This window comes from Malus sylvestris, chromosome 16 (assembly GCF_916048215.2).
Source record: "Malus sylvestris chromosome 16, drMalSylv7.2, whole genome shotgun sequence".
Classification (NCBI taxonomy): Eukaryota; Viridiplantae; Streptophyta; class Magnoliopsida; order Rosales; family Rosaceae; genus Malus; species Malus sylvestris.
Window position 1 is genome coordinate 36,784,457 of NC_062275.1, and position 26,505 is coordinate 36,810,961.

At 36.6% G+C, this 26,505-nt stretch overlaps 1 pseudogene; it reads right to left on the reverse strand.

The window, feature by feature from the left end:
* Positions 1–4,742: 4,742 nt before the first annotated feature.
* On the reverse strand, positions 4,743–26,505 carry LOC126609341 (uncharacterized; annotated as a pseudogene).

Below are 26,505 nucleotides of genomic sequence, written 5' to 3' on the forward strand. Positions count from 1 at the left end.
GTGCACCATCAGGACTAATCATGGACCACTGTCGACTACCATGATTCTCTCTCTCTCATCCCTCACCTCCCCTTCTCGGCCCTCTATTCCATCAAGCCCTCCTTATCTCTCTCACTCTAACTCTCCCTTCCTCCGTGAAACTCGTCGGACCACCACCACCACTCTCTATGACGAACTTCACCGCCATCATCGTAGCCTTCTTCCTTGTCTCGAACCTAGACCAAAACCTTAGAACCCTAATAGTGACGGAGGTCACTATACTGTGGTCCTCCGACGGACCAACAACGGATTTTCTACGATTTCGACTAAGGTAAGCTTTGAAATTAACGACAATCATCTTAGATCACTGTTTTGTCATGATTCTTGGTTTATTTGAGAGAAATGTCAAAGTTTTGGTGCAGATCAGTTCGGTGAAAACCCGACGGCTTTGAGGTATTTTCCAGCGAGATCCAGCCACGACCAAGGAAACCAATGGTACTATTCAAATCCGTGTTCCTCGATCTTCGTTTTGAAAGGCTAGGTATAGTTAAGAATTCGTGTGGTCGGAGCTGGGTAAAATCCTGGCGGTTGTAGCAGCAATCGGCCGGAGAAGAAGAAGGAAAAAAAAAGAGGCCTAAGCCTGGATCCAAACCAATCGGCCTGACCCAAACCTTTGGGCCATTAACCCATAACCCATTAAACCCAATTGGCCCAATTACCAAATGGGCTTAGAATATTCTTGGAATATTCTTTAAAATATTCTGTGTTGACTTTTCAGAATTTTTTTGGGAACCCTCCTAGGCTAATTTCGACATTCTGAGTCTGTTTTTGACATCCATTTTGTGAAATTTGAAAGTTTTAACATAGTTGACCACTGTGCGTCTCGGTTAACTTTTTAGAATTGACCATTGACTTTTCGTTGACTTTTTATGAAAATTGCATGGGACCCTCCTTAGCGTATTTTGACTTACTGATTCCGAATTCGCCATCCGTTTCTTCAAATTCAAGCATTTTAATTGAGTTTTACTAATGGGTCCTAATATTATGCCTAGCTGCGATTTACTATCGGAGACTCCAGCTTCCTAGCTCGAACGAATGTGACACCGCAAGTAATTGTGAGTGGGTCGTTTTTTTTATATAGTATATATATATATATATATATATATATAATTGTTAGTTTCCATTTATACATTTCATAAAGAGTTTCTACAATACGCCTAGATTAGCGTGATGATTATAAGATTTAGCACATTGATAGAAATTATGAAGTTATGCTATGTTCTACAGGATGCATAGGTATGCGTATTATTATTGATTCCATAATTATATTTACGGCTATGAATAATGTTATGTAGACTAAAGTTATCGAATCATTGTGGCATGATTATATTTATGTTATCTACTCATTATTTGCTACATTGGTGTTAGTACTCGCCCGAGCCAAGGCTAGTCTTTCACGTGTATGTGCACATCGCACCATACGTCACTTTGGATCCATTGTAGGTGCTAGTCATGTCCTAGATTACTATAGGCAATTAGGACTCGTATATGCTGCACTTAACGCCAGTCTTCACATGATTGTAGGACTAGAGCATAAATCATTATTACACCTAGTCATGTTCATGTCAGAATATCTCTACATGAACTTGTGTGTCAATATGTGTCGATGAGCACTTGATATGATATGTTTGCTTATACGAGATTATGCGACTACGGACGTCATGTGTCTACTTACGAAATATTGTGCCATGTTGAATTCTTGAGATTTTGCAAGCTACGGTAACTATTTTCTTACTATACGTATTATGTATATTTTGGAAACTATACTTGTTTTACGGTAAGGGGTTATTATGTTTTTGAAAATGTTTTTACAAAGCTTTATTTTTAGGCCCACTCACCTTTATTTTTCACCCCTCCAGGTTTTCGTAACTGAGCTTTCGTATCGACGAGGATTCTTGGCAAATCTTGGCATTGGAAATTACCTTCGATGGTATAATTCTCATCCTTCGTTACTGTACTTTACTTATGCTCTGACATAACGTGTGAAATGGGTTCATTCTCGCGCACTAGCACACTCTTATACTTAGGTACTTTTAAGTTTAAATTAATTCACATCTTAAACATCACTACATTTTATTGCTTTGTCACCTTCGAGTGATGGCCAGCACAACTCGATTCAGAGTCCAAGTGGACATTCCGGGTTGGGGTGTGTCATTTTTCAACACCAGTAACTAGTAGTAATATCCCTATTAGACAAAATAATTTAATTATCCAATTAGTTTTAAATTTAGCTGAAAAATTAGATCATGTTGAAGAACAAATAGCAAAAATTAATCAAGTTTTACATAACACATCTTCATTACTTCCACCATCTTTGTTAGAAAAATTAGAAAATTTAACTGTAGGTACAAATAATCATATTAGAAGACCTAAGATAAATCATTTTGATAACAGAAAATAGAACTCTTTAGAAGAAAAGGAAAAGATGTAGTTAGAGCTAAAGATGTTTATCCAAACGAAGAAGAAGCACAACAATTTATTAGAAGAGGTTTTGAAAGTACACAAAAAAATAAATATAATTTGTATCAATTAGGTCTATTTGAAAATAGAAGTAGAATTATAAGTAGCATTAGTCAACCTGAAGTTAGTTGTATTGATAAAGAAGTTAAACTTAATTTGCTTAGTAAAAAAGCATTTACCTATTTGAGAAAATCACATTTTAGTGAGATTCACATAGGAACAATCTTAATTGGAATAGCAGGATTAACTAGAGCACAAGTAGGCACAAAAACTTTAGTATACATATACGATGATAGATGGGATAATCACAAGCAAACAACAATAGCAACAACTGAAGTAGATTTAAGTTCAAATTTAGTAGTCATAGGCTGTATTCCTAATTATGTTATGACAATTAATGAATTTAGTAAATATATTAAAATAAGCATAAGAACAAAAAATTATAATATGAAAGGAGAACATAAAAATTTGTGTATTAGCTTAATGTATATTGGTAAAGTTTCTGATAAATACAATCATAAGTTTAATTTAGAATTTCAAATTTTAGTTCAAACATTTGGTAGTAAGCATGAAAAATATGGATGAAATTCTAACGGAATGACTAAATTGAAGGGTGTCTTTTATACACATCCCCATTAACGGTGGGCACGGTTCTAGTCATGCAATTTTGAATGAAATTGAAACTGAAAATTTTTGCAGTTTAGTTCAGTACGATTTTGAAGCTAAAATTGAAACAGAACCAAATTATTTTTTGCTTTAGTTCGGTTCAATTTGGTTTCAAACAGTTTCGGTTTGATTTCAAACCATTTGCAAACAAAATGAAAGAATAACGTCACCTCTTCTTAAGTTACTTGCCAACTTTCCATACTCTTTCAATGTTGTTTCATAAAAATATCGTCAAATCATGAAAAAGGGATTATTATTAACTAGCAATATAAGTTCCAAATTGGGTTGGAAAACGTAGTTTCTTGTTAGATTTTAAAATTTTTCATCCATCTTAATCATGAAACAACACATCACAACTATATGAGGGCAAAAGGGATAGAAAATTGGATGGATGAAAAATTGAATGAAGGTTTTTAAAATCTAATGTCTCCCGGGGTGTGGGGGGGGGGGGGGATGGCTATTTATAAAAGTTTAGCAGGGTAATTGGTTAAAATTAAAGTTCAAGGGAAAATTGGCTAATTATAAAAGGTCAAGGGATAATCGGCTAAAATTATGTTCAGGGCGTAAATTGGCAGAGGCTGCCAATTAACAAATACATATATTAAATATATGGACTCTAACAAACAACTAATTATCACACAACATCTAACATGAGTATTTAATTAAATATTTTTTCAATTTTTGCAGTGTGGTTCGGTTTCAAAAGGACAAAATCAAAATCAAAACCAAACCATTTCCTTTGCTGCGATTCGTCTTCAAATCAAAACCGTTCAAGACCGCAAAAACCAAGTTGTTTGGTGTGATCCAGTTCGTATTTCGGTTTTCAGTTTTAAAGTGCCCACCCCTAATCCCCATTCTATTGAATTCACCACTCCTAACTTTTTGTCCTTGAATTTTCCAATTATACCCTAATTTTAACTTAAATAGGAAATTTAGATCAAACTAGATAAAAGGCTTGCGTGTTGTTGCGGGACTTGAATACACCAATTTTAACCACATGAATTAGACACATGTAACTTGAAAAAATCAAAAAATCATGAAAGAACAAAAAGGATGGATGAGTGAACAGTGTTAGTAGGATAAGTAGTTCGGCTTTTACATACATTCAACTAAGCTAATTACAAAAGATACAACTAGAAAAAAATGGTTTATTTCTCTAAGAAATAAACAAGAGCAACATTCATTTAACACTTATATTGGCCTTGAAGTTAAGATGACAAAATATATGTTCTGAAAGGCTAGGCACGTGTTTTAACAGTTAAACAAAAAAGCAAAAAAAGTGGGTCGTTCTTGTTTCAGCATCTAACCTTTCAAGTACTAATGTTCAAGGCAATAAAGATGCAGGATGCTTGTTTCCATAAGTTACAGAAGGAAGATGCAGTCCACACATATTTTGCCCTTGCAGTTAAGGTGGCAAAATACATGCCTCACAAGCCAGGGACCTGTTTAAGCAATTAAAAAAAAACCAAAAAACATGTTCTGTTGTTGTTTCAAAAGTAAGTTTTCAACAACACATGTTTAAAGCCAAAAAAATAGAGAGCGGTTTTGTAGCAGCTGATAACAAAGACTGCGATCATTCATTTTTTTGGTGGGTGGACATCTTCAGCACTATAGTAAAAAACATGAATAATAGTTTAGTAAACACTGGTATAACAGATGTTATGCAAGCATGCATGCGAAAAAGAAATTGTAATTTACCTATCTTTGGTTTTTTTTGCTTGAGATTTTGTTTTGAGTGCAACTATCGGCTCTTTGTCCACGGGCTCAATTTTAGGGACAACCAGTTTGTGGAATTCTCTAGCAATTCTAGCTGAATCAGTTGTCTCTGTTTGCCCGATGCGAGTTGTTTTGCTGAATGAAGGTAAAATTTATAAGGTTAGAGAGAATCGTGCAAGGCATGGAAAAGAGTGTGAAGAGTGGTGCAAAAAAGATCGGATAACAGCTTTTGATAAGTGGCGTAACACATATGTATACCCAAGATAAGCAAACATATTCATTAAAATTTACACATGAGATGATACTTGAGAGGAAAACTTAACCTGTCGGATTTGTTTGCTTGATCAATGAATAACGCTCCTTTTGAAGTCTTGGCAAGTGCTACTAATTGGGGTTGTTGATCTTGCTGCTAGGAAGGTGTCATTGGGGTGGGGGTCGCTTCAATTATAATTTGTTTTCCTGCGGTGATAGAAGGTGTTTGTGGGTCGATTGAGGCAATGGCTGGGTTCAAGGGCAGCTGATCTTGAAGCAGTCTATAAATGATGAAGTTCGTCTTTCGGAAATCAAACGAAGTCACTGTTTCGATTTCCAAAAAACAGTTGAAATCTCTTTTTGTCTCACCCACCAATTTTTTCAGAGCAGGCGGCTCCACAAAGGGATCGTCATATCCACCCTCTATTACCAAAGTGTGGCAAGAAACACGAAGTATCTTTTCGGCGTGCCTTCCTAACATGAGGAAGTTGTGCTTATTGGTGCTATTTTCCACAATAAGATTGATTTTGAACATACGCAAGGATTGGATATTTTCATGTTAGGCAAACCTTACAACTAATAACATTATGAAACTACAGATTGCTAAAAGCATGTCAATAAAAAATTAAGACAAAAAACCAATGTCCCTATAGACATCACAACAAATGAAAACAAAGTTTACCTAAACGGTAGAAGAGTGAGGGTTACATCTGATATATTTGTTCCTAAACCAATCTATGGGGAGGTTATCAAACTTCACAAAACCAAGTTGATAGGTGATGTTCTTACTACAAAACTTACTTAAGAGCATAGTTAGAAAACTTAGTGAACTTTCATATTTTATTACATCCTCTTAGATAGGAAATCATTACCTCTTTCAAGTGTTTTTTAGATTAGGCCCCCTTTTCATCTCATTTAACTAACTGATTTGCATTGTAATCCATCAAGAAAAATCGAAAAAAAAATGAATGAACTGATACCACTTAATCTTAGATTTACAATGAGATGGAGCACAAACTCAGGATTACTCAACTGAAACATTGCAAGTTTTACAATAAATGCAAACCAAAAAAAAGCAAACCCATAATCATCTTTTACTCTGGAAAATGAAATATGAGTAATTATGTTAACTTTCATAAGCTAAATTTCTTATTCGTAGTTCAAGGATGCACACTAAATGCAAAACCTTGGCAGAACCTGTGCTCGAATCAAATACATGAGTGATGAGGGTTTGATGGCCCAACCCCTTTAAAATCATTAAATGCACTTACTTTCCAGATGGGATGCACTATTAAAATGCAATTAAATTAAATTTTTGCTTTAATTTTGCATGCTATGATGAGGATTTGATAGCCCGACATCTATGGCAAGTCCAACAATTTGAACTCCAAATACAAAGACGCTTACAAAAACAACTTCGAATAAAAGTCCATAAGTATTCCAAAACTTTTATCAATCAAAGACACTCCCATCCATATGTATATCGGAGTTAATTCAAGAGGTTGTAGATTGAGTCATAAAGTATAAACATAAACCGAAAGACATTATTCGGTGTAGCAAGATTAATGATTCATAAACACAAAAAATGTAGTTTAATAACACTTGCACACCAATCTCTTTATTAAGTGCAAAGACATATGTGACGCAACCTTTGTGATGCATTAAATCTTATTGCACAAAAGATGATACGTATAAAACATCATCAATCATCAATCATCAATTTTATTTGCAAGAAATTTAAAAATGACCAAGCAACTTAATATAAAAGCTAGATGTAAAATAGGTGCAAAAGAAAATTACCATGGTTCGGGTAGTTTGTTTAACAAACCATGTTCATTGCACTTAAACGATCCAGACGTTTTCTTGACAGCTTTATGGCAAGATGGGCATGACTTGTACCACCAACCCCTTGTCAAATCAAATCCAACGACAGTCGCTTCGCATGCAAAACTTGCATCATGTTATGGAATTAGACCGTTTTTAAATAATGAAATACATTTATCCATCAGCTTGTAAACATGGAATATAAATGATAAAAGAAAACCAAAGCAAGAGATAACCAAGGAAGAAGCACTACAAAAATTTTATTATTAAAAAGATGTCATTTTTTTTTAACAGGTTGGTGATAAAAGACTAACTTTGTGTAAAGCAGAATCAAGTAGAAGCAACTCATCGATCGTTTTGGACTCATAATTAGGACCAACAACATGGTCTGCATACATCTAAGCTGAGGTGCGCATGATTCGAACAGGTGATCTTAGATGCTCAAACTTGTGTCGTGCATGTTTAGGTTGAGAAACATCAATCGAAGAAATATAAACGCCAAAGTTATAAAAGAAGGGTTGTCAATTTACTTTTGTTTGTATTGGGAGAGCTGTGGAATGTCCGGATTGAAAACACAAATAGTTGATCCCGTGCTTCCAAGTACAGGGTTTCCTATAGATAAAATATAACAATCAACAAATTAAAGGTTTAAGCAATTAAATAAAGCATGTTGAGGTATAACCTTTGTATTCTTTGACTTTGAGGCTTGAATAAGGGTGGTAGAAGTGATTGCATTCTGCTGTCCTCAAAACTCGTTGCAGCTTCTCTCCATAAGGTGATCCTAACTGTTTCCCCCTGTAAGTTAAAAAAAAATGTGATGTTTTATTGTACATTATAAATATGGTGCTATGTGTAAATCAATTAGAAATTAATGCAAACAGGAATGACTTGATATTTTGTAGACTAAGATTCCGTTTCTTTGCAATTTGTGAGTTTTGGATAGTGACATCTTCAATCGATTGCACAACCGTCAAGCAACCAAATACATTTGCGAATGATATTTTGTGGTGGAAATGATTGCACATCGAAGTCAATGAAAAAATTATAATAATGATTTTAGATTTTAGTGTAGCTCGGAAAAATAAATTTATTACCTGTAAGCTCAGCATCATTGTTGATTCTCCTACGAAGCTGATCAAGATCAATCAAATTGAACCACTGCTTTGGGACAACTTTGCTTGATGTCCAATTGTGAACAACATGAAATTTGCTGATCTCGTATGCATTGCCGACTCTCAAATGGTCCAAAAAAAATTGGATGTCTCGAGCGTTCATGGTCGCGTGAACTGCATCCCCCTTTTAGAAGGAGAAAATTAAAATAAGACAGATTATTAAATTAGTGGGAGAACATATAATGTATGTGGTTTAAGAAGCTCGAAAACAGTGAGGATAACACAATTGTGGTCATTAGGTTTGGCAAACGGATCGTGTCTGTCATGTTCGTATCGTTTTCGTGTAACACCTGTTATCTTAACGGGTCGTGTCGTGCCACACCTGTTATCTTAACAGGTCCTTAACAGGTCGGGTCACGGGTAAAGTGACCCGACCCATTATAACCCGTTATGACCTGTTAAGAAAAATATATTTTTTTCTTAAATTTGCACATACCACACTTTGCCACATAAATATTACTTCAAAACATTAAAACACATAATTTAATATATATATATATATATATATATATATAATTATATTATATAATTATTTTAGTTTTTAGGGGTATAAAATTGTTAAATTAATGTATATAATTATTATAGTTTATTCATACTCATTAAGTATAACATTAGATTTTGTGGTATCCACTAGTGTAATTTTTTAAATTGAAGAACGAATTCATTCATTGTATTCATATAGGGTTAATGAGTGTAGATGTAAAAAATCATCAAAATTGGAGTTAAAATAACTATTAAATCATGATTTTTCTTTTTATAACCGCCGAAAAGTTTTGTCCTGTTACTTGATCTTTGAATGTTTGTTTTTTGCAATTTTTGGCGTATGCGATCTCAAAGTATATACAAACATGTTTGACGGTTGGATCGTTGAAACTAGTTTCGTAGAATGCGTATCCCATTAAAACAATAGATTCAACAACACTTAAGAGTTTATTCATACTTTCATTAAGTATAACATAAGATTTGTGGTATCCACTAGTGTAAATATTTTAAATTGAAGATCGAATTCATTCATTGTATTCATATAGGGTCAAGGAGTGTAGCTGTAAAGAATCATCAAAATCAGAGTTAAAATAACCGTTAAATCGTGATTTTTCTTTTTATAACCGTTGAAAGGTTTTGTCCCGTTACTTGATCTCTATATGTTTTTCTTTTTGCAATTTTTGGCGTATGTGATCTCGAAGTATATACAAACATGTTTAACGGTTGGATCGTTGAAACTAGTTTTGTAGAATGCATATCCCATCAAAACAATAGATTCACTAACACTTAGGAGTTAATTCATACTTTGATCAAGTATAATAAGATTTTGTGGTATCCACTAGTGTAAATATTTTAAATTGAAGATTGAATTTATTCATCGTATTCATATAGGGTCAAGGAGTGTAGTTGTAAAAAATCATCAAAATCGGAGTTAAAATAACCGTTAAATCGTGATTTTTCTTTTTACGTCGAAAAGTTTTGTCCCGTTACTTAATCTATGAATGTTTGTTTTTTGCAATTTTTGGCGTATGCGATCTCAAAGTATATACAAACATGTTTGACGGTTGGATTGTTGAAACTAGTTTTGTAGAATGTGTATCCCATCAAAATAATAGATTCACTAACACTTAAAAGTTTATTTATACTTTCATTAAGTATAACATAAGATTTTGTGGTATCCACTAGTGTAAATATTTTAAATTGAAGATCGAATTCATTCATTGTATTCATATAGGGTCAAGGAGTGTAGCTGTAAAGAATCATCAAAATCAGAGTTAAAATAACCGTTAAATCGTGATTTTTCTTTTTATAACCGTCGAAAGGTTTTGTCCCGTTACTTGATCTCTGAATGTTTTTTTTTGCAATTTTTGCTGTATGCGATCTCGAAGTATATACAAACATGTTTGATGGTTGGATCGTTGAAAGTAGTTTTGTAGAATGCGTATCCCATCAAAACAATAGATTCACTAACATTTAAGAGTTTATTTATACTTTCATTAAGTATAACATAAGATTTTGTGGTATCCACTAGTGTAATATTTTAAATTGAAGATCGAATTTATTCATTGTATTCATATAGGGTCAAGGAGTGTAGCTGTAAAAAAATCATAAAAATCGAAGTTAAAATAACCGTTAAATCGTGATTTTTCGTTTTATAACCGTCGAAAAGTTTTGTTCGGTTACTTAATCTCTGAATGTTTCTTTGTTTGCAATTTTTGACGTATGCGATCTCGAAGTATATACAAATATGTTTGAGGGTTGGATCATTGAAACCAGTTTCGTAGAATGCGTATCCCATCAAAACAATAGATTCACTAACACTTAAGAGTTTATTCATACTTTCATTAAGTATAATATAAGATATCCACTAGTGTAAATATTTTAAATTGAAGATCGAATTCATTCATTGTATTCATATAGTGACACACCCCGTCCCGAAGGAGGGCATGCTGGCCGTCACGTGAGAGTGACGTAACCATTTGCACAGTACGGAAGCTTTAAAGATACAATTTATAATTTGATACACCCGAAGGTGAGTCCTAATTTTGTCCAATCTGTCAGAACACCGTCGAATTCCTCGTAGTCACCACACCTTTGTGATTCCTGAACCTGGAGGGGCGCAAAACCAAAATTGAGTGGGTCAGTAAAACAATTCTTTTCCAAATCCAAACATTTCTCAAAACGTTGTAACCCCTCTCCGTAAAACCTGTATACTTTCCCAGAAATGTAAAATATAAATATACATATATATTCTCAAACTTCATTTTTTACTATCTCAACATTTTTCTTTATCCATCATGCCATGCCATGTCTAATTCAACAGTTAAGTATGGATGCATCAACAATAATCATATCAGGTGCAAGAAAGTAATCAACCGGAGGCCCTCTAATAGCCCTGCACGGTTGAACCTAGAGCTCAAAATCTATCACTCTCACACTCTGCCGGAGTCACTCCGCGTGACCTGTCCGGCCTTCTGCACATAAGTTACGCTCTAGTGCTTCTCATAAATCATCTGTGCACATAATCTAAGGTCACCCACCAGTCGGAATCTCACTAACACTCTCGCGACTGGCCTGTCGTACCCATTCCGCGTGGACTGTACGACTAGCATCTACTTGGATCCAAGACGAGCGTGCGATGCGGTGAATACTATAAGCACTAAACTATGGTGCAGGATTTGAGCTCAATATACATCAACATCATCATAACAGAAATAAATACTCACATGTGCGTCCACCGCACCATTTCATACATATGCATCATAAATCAATTCTTACCCGTGCGTCCACCGCACCAATTCATGCATATGCATCATAAATCAATTCTTACCTGTGCGTCCACCGCACTAATTCATACATATGCATCATATATTAATTCATGCATGGCATTTCAACTCACATTTCTATATACTTTTCATATCAATTCTATGCATGGTATTTCACTTCCCGTTTTTCCACATAACTCATATGCATTTCATTTTAAACATATTTTCATTTCAATTCAATTTCTGGGAAACGTCAAGTATATATATATACGGAAAACAAAACTGCCCACTCACAGAATACATCGACGTCTCGTAAGTCCCTGAGCATCCCTTGGCCATGCCCGATGCCCGCATAAACCTCACCTATACAAGAGTAACCAATTTGACGTTATTTAACGCCTAACCCAAATCTTAGTTAATAACTCCTCATATATTGCTCAAATTGGGTATATGAATATACCACCGTGACCTACACAACCTCAGGATCATCCCCATATTTTTAAAATAATTTTTTGGAGTCCTCACGCGCCCCCACGCGCCTGACGTGGCACGGACCTACGCGCCCCCACGCGCGGCCACGTGTCGTGTACACTGACGGCACAGTAAACGGCAGTTAGGGAATATTCCGTTAAATCCTAGCATATTCCGTTAATAATTAACGGCGTCAGTCAACGCCGTTAGCATATTCCGTCAAAACTGACGGAATATTCCCTGTCTTCTCCGGCGATTCGCCGGTCGCCGGCGACTGTTCGCCGGTTTCTGGAAAAATTTCAAACTTGCTATTCTCCTTCGTTTTTCATCCATTTTTCACGTAGATTATACCAAATTGAAGCCCTAAACATCTACTATCACGTTGGACTAGTTTTAGGGTCTAAAAACAACGGGATCAAACTTTCAAAAATTCAAGAAATCGGCCTACCTTCGAACTAGGTGATCTCGACGTCCAATTCATGCCAACGAAGCACTCCGAGCTTCCTTGGGACTTCCTTAAGCTCACTGTGAGCTTGGTTTCACCTAAAACAAAGTCAATTCGAAGATCATGAACAGTGTTCTTCACGGGAACTTTGAAACTAGGGTTTTCCGAAGCAAAACTTACCTGAAATGGATACCATCGTGATCGTGGAGGTTCCAGGAGTTTGATGGTGGTCTTAACTCCGACGTTGGTGGAAGTTTAAGGTGGTTTTGTGGTGGTCCGTGTGAGTTCGAAGGAGAGGGAGAGAGAACTGAGAGTTTCGTGAGGGAGGAGAGAGAGACAGTATGCAGAAAATAGGGAGAGGATTGAGGGATGTGGGGATCCCTCGTGGTCCTTTTCCAATCCCCAACTCCAAACCACAAAATTTTAACCTAAAAATCTAAGTTCCATCCTTAATAAATTCCATTTTATTTTCAAAACTTAGGAACCTAGATAATTAACAACTTGAGCTTCTCATACTTAGTATTTCTTAAGGGCAATTTCGTCCATTCACAGCCACGAATGTAATATTTTGGAACGGGCTGTGACATATAGGGTTAAGGAGTTTAGCTGTAAAAAATCATTAATAACAGTTAAATCATGATTTTTCGTTTTATAACCGTTGAAAAGTTTTGTTCGATTACTTGATCTCTGAATGTTTGTTTTTTGCGATTTTTTAATGATGCAAACAAGTTTGACGGTTGGATCGTTAAAATTAGTTTTGTATAATTCATATCCCATCAAGTTCAATGGTATATATATATATATATATATATATATATATATATATATATATATTTATTTATTAAGTAGATTTAAATCTATTTATTATGTACGTATAATTATTATAGTTTTTAAGGGTATAATATTTAATTTAAAATTATATATATAATTATTATAGTTAATATTTTGGGGGTATAATTATTATAGTATATATAATTATTATAATTATTATAGTTAATTTAATATATATATATATATATATATAATTATAGTATTTTTTAGGGTTATAAAATTATTAAATTAATATTCTGCTTATCGTGTATCGTGTTACCCACGTGTATACCCGAACCAACCCGTTATCTTAACAGGTGCTTATCGGGTTACCTGATAACGACCCGATTCATTATCGTGTCGACCCGAACACCTGTTAATTTCGTGTCGTGTCGCGTTGGGTTATCGAGTCGTGTCAGAAATTGCCAGGCCTAGTGACCATAGAGACAACATTTAAGATAAAATGCACCATAATAGGAAAGATTGCTTTAAGAATCAACCGAAGCAACCTTGTAAAAGAAGTTTTAATTATATTTTCATGGGTCAAAAAACAAACAAAATAAATTAAGAAAAAGAAGAATTGATGGTTTCTACTTAGTTTCGTTTGCACATTAAAAAAAATCTTGTTCAACTAGAATAAAATATAATCTCTCCAATAAAATGCAAAGAGAGCAAAAGTGCCAACGACACACTCTGAAATTTGTTTTTGCAAGAACAAAATGCATCGTAACCCATACCATTATATGGAGAAGATGAAATTTTGATTTCTTGAATTTATTGGCCCAATATAAAAATTAATATTAAGGCCCATCATTGAATCCAATAAAACAATTAATCAGACAAACGTTAATCATGTGGAAGCGATGTATAATTGGGCAACAAAATGCATAGAACAATTAGTTCATGAACTTTAGAGAATGTTTGACCAAAAAATTTGTCGTACTAAGAACACACCGTGCACACTTGGATACATAAAATGGTAAACATCTTACAATAACGAAAAAGGTGCAAAATTCTCACATGTTTATCGACAAACACACAATCAAGACTTTGAGGCTGAGGATCATCTCCGATGGTTTTTGTGATCCACATCCTGCAAACCCTGATTTGGATTTTGTTTACTGGCTGGTTTGGCCTCAGACAATGAACTGGCATCACCTCCATCAATCTAGATAGATAAAAAATTGAGACGCAAATTAAAATGAAAACTGAATAATCTGATTTATCAAAGTAATGTTGGAGTCATATTTAGAAAAATAAACAAAACCACAAAATAATAACGCAAACTTATACCTTCATGTAATGTTTTAAAACATCTTTATAAACTAGGTTTTTTGTATAACCATAAGGCATGTCGGAATCATGAGCAATAACAATTTTTAGACCCTTTTTTGAGATGACTTTGGACACCGCAACATATAGTTACCCATGAGAAAAAACAGGCTGCGATAGATACAAACCGACAATTTTCAAGGATTGTCCTTGGCTTTTGTTGATCGTCATCGCATAACAAATTTTGAGAGGGAACTGTCGCCTCCGTAGGGTAAAGGGAAATTTATGCTGAGACGATTCAATTACACGTGAATGCAATACAGTTAACCAAGTTACGGGTGAATGCAATTATACTCTTTGGTGATGGATTACTTATTTTCTCGTTTAGGTACTAATGAGTTTATAGATACTGCTTCATACTTTTTCTTGGTAGCTGGTTCAACTACAGATTCTTTGAGAGCAAACAACTTGGAATAAAGAAGTTTTGGGCACAACAAGTAACATGCTAAATTCTTTTTCAAAAATATTAAAAACAATTCTAAATGGCTTATTTGAATCAAAATTTATACAGAGTAAGGCAGTTAAAGAGATTTATAAGCTAATTAAACCTTAGGCAGAGTGTCACCCACACAGGCCAAATATATACCATATCCCAAACCTCACTTAAAAATACACAAAAAATTGGAATGATTTCATTCTAATCTCTTTTATGCAATGAGTACCATTTCGTTTAGCAAGTCACATTGAATAAAAAACGAAGATGCCAAACATAAGCTAACAAACTTTATCTTTGTTCAAAGCAAGTCTTAGAGAGGAACTCACATGCTTTGAAGATGACGTAATTTGGATATGTCATTTGGCAAGAATCCCTTCAGCCCTTGGTTGAACAGAGCCCTGTGCATGCAGAGTTAAACACTCATTTCCCAAAAAAATGTACGAATGGCAATAAAACAAACAAATGCTACCGTGCTTTCTCAGGGCATCATGAGAATAGTTCTTAAGACTAACTGAAACATTTTTCTTTTGCATACAAATCTAGCTAATTTGAAAATGCATTTCCATTCCATTTACCCATGCACGCACATATTAACAATGGACTTTATGCAGTGGAAAATGATGCTGGATTATAAAAAGTGCTAAACTTCATATATGTTGAGAGTATTCTTGTGCCTTGTTTGATAAGAAAGTATCCGTGAAATTAATACTCTATGGTGAACAAAAGAAGACTACAAATTACACAAAATGAACACAATTCAAGTGGCTGAGGCAAGAAAATTACATTTGTTAAAACAGTGGACTTATAAAGGTGGTTTATTTTTGCTTCAGGTTAGTGGAATTGTAACTGTAGAACTCGAAGTTAACATGCACTGTGAGCCCTGTAAAGAGCAACTCAAGAAAAAGATATTCAAACTCACAGGTACATATCCTTTTCCTTCTCTTTACATTTGAGTTAAACCTAATTATAAACGTTACCCTTTGTATGAATTTACAACTAATGACATATTTGATCAGAATGTCAAAATCTCATGTGGCCCGTAAATCCGTCCCTTTTTTTTTAATTATAAAGAACGGAGAATTAGATGGAGATCTCAACCATAGAATACAAGCTGGATGGATGAAGTGGAAGAGTGCATCCGGCGTGTTGTGTGACCGCCGTATGCCACTGAAGCTCAAGGGAAAATTTTATAGGACGGCAATAAGGCCGGCGATGCTGTATGGCACAGAATGTTGGACGGTGAAGCATCAACACGTACACAAAATGGGTGTAGCGGAGATGAGGATGCTTCGTTGGATGTGTGGGCACACGAGAAAGGATAAGATTAGGAATGAGGATATCCGGGGTAAAGTAGGAGTAGCCGAAATTGAAGGAAAGATGAGAGAAAATCGGTTACGGTGGTTTGGACATGTGCAAAGAAGGCCTACTGACGCTCCGATTAGAAGATGCGACTATGGGACAGAGGTTCAGGGCCGAAGGGGTAGAGGAAGACCTAGGAAAACTTTGGAAGAGACCTTAAGAAAAGACTTAGAGTACTTGGATCTAACAGAGGACATGACACAGGACAGAACACAATGGCGTTCTAAGATCCATATAGCCGATCCCACTCAGTGACTTGGATTTTCCAAGTCTCCAACCGAGAAGTTTTCCTCACTTGGGAAATTAAGGGAACACTACCTCAACCTACATGCTCCACTCACAAAGCTTCAACATACAAGCTTCAACAAAAGAAAATTCAAGAACTTAGCGAAGAAGGCTTTGGTGTATTTAACACAATACGTTGAAATAAAGGAAAGCTTATTTATTGATATCCCCGATAAGTTACAAATATGTACATATACTTGAGTCAAAATAAACAAACAAGAGGGAGCCTTCACAAAGGTTGCTTAGGAGAAGTCTCAGCAGTCGGTAGAGCCCCAGAAAGAGAAGGCATCGGAGGGGGATCAGTCGGAGCCTCAGTACTGGACAGAACCCTAGAATGAGGAGGCATCAGAGGTTGATCATTTGGAGCTTCATTACGCGGTACAGCCCCAGAAGATGAAGGCAATAAATGCCTTTGGAACAAACCCACAAATCTCTGATGATCAAGTAAAACCTGACCATCAAATTCCTTCATCTGGTCAAGCTTCCTCTTCATGTTTGTAGCATAGTCATGTGCGAGCCGGTGCAACTGTTTATTCTCATGCTTGAGCCCTCTAATCTCCTGTTTGAGACTCATCACTTCAGCCGCCAATGATTCAACTTGGCGGGTTCGAGCAAATAGGCGTTGGGCCATATTAGACACAGAACCTGCACACTGAACACTGAGAGCCAGAGAATCCTTAACAGCCAACTCATCAGACCGTTTGGAAAGTAGTCTGTTATCTTTGGGAGTGAGAAGGTTCCTGGCCACTACCGCAGCGGTCATATCATTCTTCATCACGGAATCCCCAACGGTAAGAGGACCAGTAGGGGAGACGAAGGATGGGCGCCATATGTTGTCTGGAGAAGGCGGGGCTGCCTCTTCAATAAGGTTCAAGTCAAAACGACGGTCGGAGGGGCCAGACATTTTCAAAGGTGTTGAAGAGAGAAAAGGTCGAACAAATCAAGATCTTAGAAGTGCAAGAATGGAGCTTCTACTGGTGGATATTCAAGTGTGCTTTGAAACTTAATGTCAGCCCCTATAAAAATCTGCACTCGACGAAGCTTCAGAAATCGAAGAGGCGTCTGCTCAGAAATCGAAGAGGCGTTTGCTTTCTCAAAAACTGGGCTGCTCAGAGACCACGAGGGTCGATCCCAGAAATCGAAGAGGCGTTTGCTTTCTCAAAAGCTGGGCTGCTCAAAGACCACGAAGGCCGATCTCAGAAATCGAAGAGGCTTGCTTTCTTAAAAGCTGGGCTGCTCAGAGACCACGAGGGCCATCTCAGAAATCGAAGAGGCACCTACTTTTCCAGCCTTGTCAGCACCTGTCACACGCACACTTAGCTTTGCGGAAATTATAGGCATTCTGTCGAAGATTTCTGACGAAGTAGAAAGCACATGAATCGTACTGTTCAATCACCCACTTCCCACACGCAACAGTAGCTCATGGGTACCACATATAACTTTGCCAAAGTTCTCTGACAAAGTTGAGACACGTGAAGCTTGCAGCTCCCACTACATCGCTCTGACCAAGAAGGGTAAAAGAATAGCAAAGAAACAACACTAACAAAGTTTAGACACATAAATTTTGAAGGTCTAGCTACCATATTATTACCCACAAGGGTAAAGGAACAGTACCACTGCTGGATAATTGGAAAGTCCCGATGTGTCAACCTCTGTGCTTCGTGGCAAGGTAGACTAGCAAACATGCCCAACCTTTACTCACATTCGAGAAAACACTCCCAACAAGATTGCTTGCTCCAAAATCGAAGAGGCACCACCCTCCGAATCTCGAGAGCCAGACTCCCAACATGATTACTTTCTCAAAAATCGAAGAGAGGGTAAAGGAACAGTACCACTGCTGGATAATTGGAAAGTCCCTGTGTCAACCTCTGTGCTTCGTGGCAAGGTAGACTAGCAAACATGCCCAACCTTTACTCGCATTCGAGAAAACACTCCCAACAAGATTGCTTGCTCCAAAATCGAAGAGGCACCGCCCTCCGAATCTCGAGAGCCAGACTCCCAACATGATTACTTTCTCAAAAATCGAAGAGAGGGTAAAGGAACAGTACCACTGCTGGATAATTGGAAAGTCCCTGTGTGTCAACCTCTGTGCTTCGTGGCAAGGTAGACTAGCAAACATGCCCAACCTTTACTCACATTCGAGAAAACACTCCCAACAAAATTGCTTGCTCCAAAATCGAAGAGGCACCGCCCTCCGAATCTCGAGAGCCAGACTCCCAACATGATTACTTTCTAAAAAATCGAAGAGACACCGCTCTCCGAATCTCGAGAGCCAGACCCCCAGCAGGATTGCTTTCTCAAAAATCGAAGAGGCATCGTTCTCCGAATCTCGAGAGCCAGATCCCCGACAAAATTGCTTGTTCGAAAACCGAAGAGGCACCACTTTCCCAACTTCAAGAGCTGGATCTCCTTGGATAAAGCTTGTCTGTAATCTTCACACGCAACATCAGCTTTCCAGATACCACAGACCACTTTTTCAAAGTGCTCTGACAGAGTTAAAACATGTGAAGCTGGCAGCGCCCACTACCGTGCTATGACCAAGCAGGGTAAATGAATAGCATTATTACTTGATGTTAGGGAGACTCCTATATATGTCGACCTCCATCCCCAACGGACAGGCAGACCTGCAAAAATGCTCAACCCTTCCTCTTATCTAAGAGGGCACTCCCAACGAAGCCTTTCGAAATATTCAGCTTTCTTTCCCCCCGATAATACCTCTGTAAACAAGCTATACTAGAGCAAGAATATCTCATATCATCAGGGTTAAAAGCAAGAGTATCCCATATCATGCTTTTTCCCTGTCTTTTCCCTTGACCTTGTTCTTACCTGCAAGACAAGGAGAAAGAGAGCAATCAGTCAGCACTTGGAATCAAGCTTCCAGCCAGGAACTGACTGCCTGGAACCCCTTACCTGATTACTTACCTAGCATTGCTCTCGAGTACTCATCTTCAACATCTTATACTTCCAGGGAAGATACCGCATCTGCCTGAGGAACAAATAGGGCAAGTGAGAAGGATACAAGGAAGCATGTGGAGACAAGCGTAACAGCACACGTGCCGATACATCCACTACTCTGTCAAAAGCAAAAGTATCCCATATCAGCAGGGTCGAACGTACTCTAGATTTGATGGACTTGTTTTGACCCTCAAATTCTTCAGTCGGCCTTATACTCTGGAGGAAACCAGAAAACCCTCCAGCCCAGTTCAAGAATAAGCCTGTGGAAAGTTACTTCTTCAAAAGCAAAAGTATCCCATATCATCTCTTCTCATTTTTCTTCTCTTTATCCTTCATGCTGCCTGCAAGATAGGGAGAATGTGAACAATCAGCCGGAGCTCTGATTGCTTACCTTGTCTGTCACCTCTTTCAGCAGATCCCCTAGCTCGGCGACTTGGGGGACTCATACTACATGGTTTGTATCGCGCTTGACCAAGCCTGAAACTACAAGTAAGCTTCAAGTGAAATTGATACATTACCTTGTGCATCTCCACCAGTTACAGATACCACCCCTGGATGGAGGAAGAGTACTTCCAGAGAAGATGCCACATCTACCTATGAGACAGATAAGGCAAGTCAAGACGATACCACACTCCGGTACTTAGAAGTTTCGTGGTTACGAGATCGTTCTCCCACAATATTTCCTAATGTCATTTGTACTAAATCATTCACTTGTACTCACTAAAGGAGAGCTTGAACCTATGTACTTGTGTAAACCCTTCACAATTAATGAGAACTCCTCTATTCCGTGGACGTAGCCAATCTGGGTGAACCACGTACATCTTGTGTTTGCTTTCCTATCTTTATCCATTTATATACTTATCAACACTAATGACCGGAGCAATCTAGTGAAGATCACAAAAAGTGACCGTTTTCGCTACCTAGGATCTATCTTGCAAGAGAACGGAGAATTAGATGGAGATCTCAACCATAGAATACAAGCTGGATGGATGAAGTGTAAGAGTGCATCCGGCGTGTTGTGTGACCGTCGTAGGCCACTGAAGCTCAAGGGAAAATTTTATAGGACGGCAATAAGGCCAGCGATGTTGTATGGCACAGAATGTTGGGCGGTGAAGCATCAACACGTACACAAAATGGGTGTAGCGGAGATGAGGATGCTTCGTGGGATGTATGGGCACACGAGAAAGGATAAGATTGGGAATGAGGATATCCGAGGTAAAGTAGGAGTAGCCAAAATTGAAGGAAATATGAGAGAAAATCGGTTCCGGTGGTTTGGACATGTGCAAAGAAGGCCTACTGACGCTCCGGTTCGAAAATGTGACTACGGGACAGAGGTTCAGGGCCGAAGGGGTAGAGGAAGACCTAGGAAAACTTTGGAAGAGACCCTAAGAAAAGACTTGAGTACTTGGATCTAACGGAGGACATGACACAAAACCGAGCGCAATGGCGTTCTAGGATTCATATAGCCGACCCCACTTAGTGGGAAAAGGCTTTGTTGTTGTTGTTGTTGTATAAATGGCTTTCAGTCTTACGTATTCTCTTACATATGTTTCAGTCCTTGAAAGGTGGCTCCTTGCTTGTTTAATACCGAAAAACAAAATTATAGAAAACACATCGAATCTGAACCTTGACTGTGTCTTCACGGGACATCTAACTACCAAATTGAGCTAGAAGGATGCAAAAAATGGCGATCTTATTCTTACCCATGAAAGTACTCCCACTCATTTTCTTACTTTTCAATTCAGTTATCTTCACAACTCTAAGTTCAGTTACTACAGTACCCCTGCTCCCCAAGTCGTAAAAATAACCTTACAAACAATATTAAGCAGCACTATTTAAGAATCTAAAAACAGCCTAAACTAACTACACAGACAAGATAGACACTGAAACATGGAGACATGCAACACAGAACCTGTAATTAGTCCCAATCACAAAATGCCAAAACAAAATTCCTAATCTAACTATCCATATACTAACAGCCCATCCAAGCAAATACAATTCTAATGGGGTTTAGAACAAATAAACAAATCATCCAATTTGAATGGCGTTTGGAACAAAGACACCAACCATTCAATTGGAAAGGGGTTTGGTACAAATACATGCTCAGTTATCTCAAGCTTTACATAAATAGAGAGATACAGGCCAGTTCCATTCTAAACTCAAACGACCAAATGGATGCTTAGTTATCTCAACCTTGACATAAATGCACAAATATAGATACGCACACTAAATAGAAAGAAACTCAGTTCCAATATAAGCTCAAACGACAAAATTTGAATTATATATTTAAAATCCAAGCATGAAAGCTTCACAAATATAAATAAAAAAGGTAGATAGCTAATTAGGCTTTGAATAAAAGTGATGGCATATAATTATATACCTCAAAACGGCATGGAACCAACTTCTTCCTCCAACCATCCAAATTTCTGAAATCTGCAAACAAAGTAAATCCGTTAGCAACTCGTAGACTTTCAAATTTAAAAACCAAATCTAATGAAATTTTAGCTAAATGACCAAAGACAACAACAACAACAACAAAGCCTTTTCTCACTAAGTGGGGTCGGCTATGTGAATCCTAGAACGCCATTGCGCTCGGTTTGTTCTGGATTCATTTTCATAAGGATTCGACGTAGACTAGGAGTGCCGGTTGTCGACTACCTGACGTCCTCCCCCTCCTCCTTTATCTGGGCTTGGTACCGGCAATGTAAGATAAACTTTCACAGACGGAGTTAGCTAAATGACCAAAGACACAACAAAAAAAAAAAAAAAGAAATATTTTGAATCCAACACAACTAATTTGGTTCAACGAAGAATATAAAAGCTTAAGGCCTAGGTGAAATGTTGAGTAAATAGCAAGAGGCCTCGGCCAAGGCCATAATTAATGTCATACAATCCACAATCACTTCGACACATTTGGTTATAAAGGAAAATTAAATTTGTTTGATCTTGTCATAAAGAACTGAGTGCAGGAACAACTTCTGTGGCTCAAAGGCATGAGAAGTAAATAACCAAGTTTACATATTACAATTTAAAATTCTTCTCTTGCTGAAATCCAACCCGACCAACCCACCCAATACATATATGAATTAATACCTAATGCTTCCACCTATAAAACTAATCTTTATATATACTTTAAAATAATACAAATCAATGTAATCTTAAACATTAGAAACATTATCATACAATTTAAGAATCACGATGCAGAAAATTTTCTTTTCATTATTTTCAGATAACTTTTCATCCCAAAACACTGTAGCTTAATCTCCATCGTTAAGGGTCGTCAAAAATTAAAGCAATTAGTACAGCACACTCACAACAGATATGCTCTGTCGGAAAAACCAAAGAGAGAACCACACTGGGATGCTCCATTATCCAATTTATACCAGATCCAACATTTTACATCTGTTCAGTCTCCATCCACGGGGTTGATTCCATTTCAACCCTCTCATTCATTCTATCTGTTTACATCTCCATCGCACACTTATACATATCAAGACAATAGATACGATTCATGAATCTGTGTCCATAGCTCATGAATACAAATCTCATTGAACCAACCCCATTCTCCTAAACTAAACAAAAAATTGTTTCATGACCAATGTCATTAACTTAATTATGCATAAATGTCAAGATACCCAAGAACTACCACTGAAACAACCGCAAAGATTCAAAGTTCCACAGTAATATATTATCAGCAACTAATAAAAAGTTAACCAACTAAATCAAATATAAATCCTAATGCAGTTTAGTAGCTTCAAAATTCTCGTTTTAAATCCAATTATGAACCACAAAATGCTACCCAAAATTGGAAATGGGGTAAAAATATGAATAACACTTGAATCAAATGCATAAAGAAAAGATGTTAAACATGAAAACTACAAATTACAGTAATTCTCTATTCGTACATTAACACAAATAGATTAAATTCCAAAGTATCTGCATTGATATCTCATTTCCTTGCAACTGTTAATTATTTACATCAATACAGATCACATACTTCACTCAAACGACATAAACAAAACAAACCCAATAAAACAGACCTAACATGAAAGTTTCTACACACCTGTCGTTCAAAATCACAAATACCCATATCTAATTAACGTAAAGCATCCAAATGCAGACTTAGAATTACAAAATGCATGAAACAATGCAGGTTGAAAGGAGAGAGCCTATGCGACGACAAATCTAGGCCCAGGATCAGAGAGGGCATGTGCAGCAAGCAACTCAAAATGCAGCTTATTCCTTCATGAACCAAGCACAGTTTTAGATTCGAAATCTAGAGAGTCTCAGAGTTAATTTGAAATGAAGCACCTTAATTAACTAATAAATTCATATAAGTACACATCAAACCCATCAAATTAACCAAACTCAAAATGCAAAAGAAGGCGATCAATTGTTAACATACGTATAAAATCAAAGTTCCAAAAATAAAAATCAAACCTTGAAACTTTATATTGTAGGGCAAAGAGTCGAAGAGCAGAACCAGATTTGAGGATTCAGAGTTCTTTGTGGTTTCAATATTATACTATATATTTTACCATATTCTTAGTATTAATTTATTGATTATTTTGGTAGAACTTTGATACTTTGTTATATATTTTCAATGTAGGACATTCGATTTCCTTTGGAGCAAAAAGTAGACAAACGGATGAATTTTGGAGTGATTTCAATTGGAGAATGTTCATGATTCTTTCAAGATGATTGTATCAAATTTCTAGATTTTTCTACCAAGCCGTTTGATCGTGGTGAAGAAATAAAGGCCCAGCGCGCAGCTTTCCCAGATTGACGTTTCTAGACATTTTGGATATTTTGAAGGTCAAGATGGCATATTTTGAGGAAGATTCCTTCTGAATATTTGTAGGTGACGTCTCCAGCTTTCAAAAGAGATATTTTTGGACCAAATCGGGGTTGATTTGGTTAGTCAAAAGTCTGATTTTTTGAGAACTCCAAATTTTAGTTCAAATAGGAAACCTTTTATTTTCTGTTTTATTATTTTATCATGTTTCCTAGTTTTACTCTAATAACTTTTAGGATTTTATTTTGTATTAGTATAAATAAGATATTTAGCTATTAGGGTGAAAGGGGAGAGAACGCACACATTTTGGCTTTAGAGACATTTTGACGATTCAAGTTTATTTTCAAGGTATTTTATATCTATGTTTTTAATAATATTTTGTTTTATGATTATGCGTAACTAGTTTCGTTTGTTAGGGCGAGGCCATGAGTCTTAGCAAAAATATGTAGTTTCTTTTCAATTTGCTTATGAAATTATGCATGCAAGTTTTGAATTATTAATCACTGTGCTTTAAACTATCTAATTGTCTTAATGATTGGCCACCATTAGGATATTTAGAAAAGTAATTTGATGCAATTTTGGTGGAGGGTTGTCCCTGAAATTGACGCTGGCTTCTTGTGGTTAATATGTGTAACTTCTTAGGATGGGCGACATGTCTTAAGGGTTATATGGTTTTTCAAAAGGATTTCACAAAACTTAATGAGTCTTGCATGTTCACATTTGATCTAGATGCTACAAACATGTTGCATGTTAGATATATGTTCTATGTTGGAGGGTCCGAGTAGGCCATACTTTAGGGAAACCTAACCTTCAAATATGCATGTGTAATTCATAAGTAATTGGAAGAACAACGTAGGATTGTTAAGGTGACGGCAGAACCCTAGTGCTCAAATTTATTTTCAAAACTATTTTCTTTTGTTTTTTTTATTACGTTGCTAATTTATTTAATTATTTTTAATTAAATTCATTTTTAATATTTTAGGTCATAAACTCAACCTCTTTCAAACTTTGTTTTCAAATAATTAATTAATATTTGGTATTTACATAAATTATTCATTCAATCCTTATGGAGATCGACCTTGCTTGAGCTACATTCACAAATCAGAAACGTAATTAGATTAGTAAAGAAAAGTAACAATAATTAATTAATTATTTTCAATTTTCTGACTTTTTTTTTCTTCATGATTTGTGTAATTGAAATAAAAGCAAGAAACTTAAATAAACGAAAATAAAAAGAAAAGAGTTAAAAAATTGGGTTGCCTCCCAATTAGCGCTTTAGTTAACGTCTACAACTAGACATATTGGAATGAAATTGGTGACCACGTGATTTGTTCTTTTATAGTCAACCACTCTTTGACAACATCAAGGGCTCTAATAGTAGGTACCGAGTGACTAGATGGTGAACAACTGTGCATCTGAATTCACTGGTTGAGGCCTTGATGTCCACCCTTCCGTGTGAATGAATTTTTGTAAGCAAATAAGGTTCCTTTCAGCGATGTTTTGGCCTCCGTTGAATTGACTTTAATTTTGTATTTAATACCCATAATTTTTGCATTGGCCGAATTTGTCTATGAGGAATTTGGCTGCCACAAAATGTCTTATTTTCCTTGTATGTCTTAGCCTTCTTGATGGACATGCCCTCAATTTATGCAATTATGATTGGCTTTGCTGGTTCACTGTCTGTTATAGCAGCAAAAATTGTTTTATCTTGAGTTGTTTGCCCTGTATCTAAATCTGGTAGATGTGTCAAGTGTTGGTCGTGTGTTGGATCAACATCTAAATTTATATGAATAACCCTTTCGAACATGTCAATTTTAATGCATTCATGCAGCTTTGTTGGTTGCCTTGCAGCCTCGGGATATTTAGACGTGTGGCATATAGGTCTCGGTAGGAATGAGTTCTGGGGATATGTTAGGATCAGTAGGTTCTGGTGGAATTACAAGATTAGCAGTTTCCTCCATTAGGCTATAGTCCTCGCCTGGGGGCTCTTCAATTCTGGTGTCTTTCTGCATGTAGTCATAACTCTCTACACATTGGGGTGTTTGAATTACACACCATCCCTCTGAATCTTGTGGGCCATCAATTTGTTGACAAGGAAACTCGTCTTCCTCGTGTTCGTCCCATTGATGCATGAGCTGCCTAACTTGTTGCACCAGATTATCTAATGAAGCCTGGGTATCTTGAATCATACGGTGGGTATCTTGAATCTCACGGAGGTTGCATTCAGAGGATTTAGGCAT